The following is a 2,500-nucleotide window of genomic DNA, read 5'->3' as shown; positions in this document are numbered from 1 at the left end:
ACAGAAGTACCGTCTAGTGGGTAGGCAACACAGGGACTGATCAACCAATATCACCCAAGGCAACGGGTGAAAATGGAAGAGATGCATGCTTGACCGTTCGATACGCAAGGCATGGAGCCAGCCAGCAAGTGCATCTCGATTACAACTCACACACCCTCACGTTCGCAAGACACCACACCACAAGACGGTCCACCCCCCACCTACCATGGGCAAGCAAGCAAATGGAAACATCAAGTGACGCATGGTCAAGCATCGCTAGGCATGAAAATAACTTTCCACAATATCCGAGGGACTAGCTGCCGAGCTAACCAACAATCAGTGACGACCGTGTGTTGGTATTAATAAAGCTCAACAACTATGAAGAGGCTAGTTGTGCCATGATAAACATGCTAACGCACGCACCACGTGAGGGGGGAGGCCTCATCAAGCTCCCTTTAAAACCTGCCAGTGTGGAGCTGGCCGGCTCAAGGAGCACTCCCCCCCTATAAGAGGTTAATATGCAAAAGGCAAAATTGTACAAGTAGATACACTTTTTTTCAGCAGACATAAGTCCATATCTCGGGCTACACTTCGAATTTTGATGCGATTTTTTGCAGTAATTCGTAGAATAATGGTATCTCCTTGCTCACCAAATTTCATAATTTTTCTCGAAGGGGAACTATTTTTTTTATTTTTTTTACTTACCGGGTATGTGTAAAATCGGGAAAAATAGAAAAGCACATGTAGACTTCGAATTTCGACCTCATTTTTTCCAGTCCACCACTAAACAATATCAGGAACCTCCCCACAAAATTTCATTCAGTTTGGCCAAGGTCTTAAATTTGACAAATTTTGGCACCAAGCTATCTAGTCGCGGTGCACCGACCAACTTGGCCAAGTGCAAAATGCATCCAATTCAAAACTTTTGTGCACCAACACTTTTACAGTACTCATTTGGGGACATTTGGAGGCCTTTCCAACCCTCACATCTCAAAAACCACGAATTTCATTTTTTCACAAAACTCCCCACCAAGCCTTCTAGCTATGCCGCGGTGCACCGCCAACATTGGCCATGTGCAAAACCCTCCGAACTCAAAACTTTCGTGCACCAAGAATTTCATGGTATTCATTTGGGGGCATTTGGAGGCCATTCCAACCCTCACATCTCAAAAACCACGAATTTCATTTTTTCACAAAACTCCCCACCAAGCCATTTAGCTATGCCGTGGTGCACCGACCAACTTGGCCATGTGCAAAACCCAACCAACTCAAAACTTTCGTGCACCAAGACTTTCATGGTATTCATTTGGGGGCATTTGGAGGCCTTTCCAACAGTCACAACTCAAAAACCACGAATTTCATTTTTTCACAAAACTCCCCACCAAGCCATTTAGCTATGCCGTGGTGCACCGCCAACCTTGCCCATGTGCAAAACCCAACCAACTCAAAACTTTCGTGCACCAAGACTTTCACGGTATTCATTTGGGGGCATTTGGAGGCCATTCCAACCCTCACATCTCAAAAACCACGAATTTCATTTTTTCACAAAACTCCCCACCAAGCCATTTAGCTATGCCGTGGTGCACCGACCAACTTGGCCATGTGCAAAACCCAACCAACTCAAAACTTTCGTGCACCAAGACTTTCATGGTATTCATTTGGGGGCATTTGGAGGCCTTTCCAACAGTCACAACTCAAAAACCACGAATTTCATTTTTTCACAAAACTCCCCACCAAGCCATTTAGCTATGCCGTGGTGCACCGACAACCTTGCCCATGTGCAAAACCCAACCAACTCAAAACTTTCGTGCACCAAGACTTTCATGGTATTCATTTGGGGGCATTTGGAGGCCATTCCAACCCTCACATCTCAAAAACCACGAATTTCATTTTTTCACAAAACTCCCCACCAAGCCATTTAGCTATGCCGTGGTGCACCGACAACCTTGCCCATGTGCAAAACCCAACCAACTCAAAACTTTCGTGCACCAAGACTTTCATGGTATTCATTTGGGGGCATTTGGAGGCCTTTCCAACCCTCACATCTCAAAAACCACGAATTTCATTTTTTCACAAAACTCCCCACCAAGCCATTTAGCTATGCCGTGGTGCACCGACCAACTTGGCCATGTGCAAAACCCAACCAACTCAAAACTTTCGTGCACCAAGACTTTCATGGTATTCATTTGGGGGCATTTGGAGGCCATTCCAACCCTCACATCTCAAAAACCACGAATTTCATTTTTTCACAAAACTCCCCACCAAGCCATTTAGCTATGCCGTGGTGCACCGACAACCTTGCCCATGTGCAAAACCCAACCAACTCAAAACTTTCGTGCACCAAGACTTTCATGGTATTCATTTGGGGGCATTTGGAGGCCATTCCAACCCTCACATCTCAAAAACCACGAATTTCATTTTTTCACAAAACTCCCCACCAAGCCATTTAGCTATGCCGTGGTGCACCGACAACCTTGCCCATGTGCAAAACCCAACCAACTCAAAACTTTCGTGCACCAAG

This window comes from Vigna unguiculata, chromosome 6 (genome assembly GCF_037176805.1).
Source record: "Vigna unguiculata cultivar grain cowpea cultivar isolate G323 ecotype 2 chromosome 6, ASM3717680v1, whole genome shotgun sequence".
NCBI lineage: Eukaryota > Viridiplantae > Streptophyta > Magnoliopsida > Fabales > Fabaceae > Vigna > Vigna unguiculata.
This window is presented reverse-complemented; position numbering follows the sequence as displayed.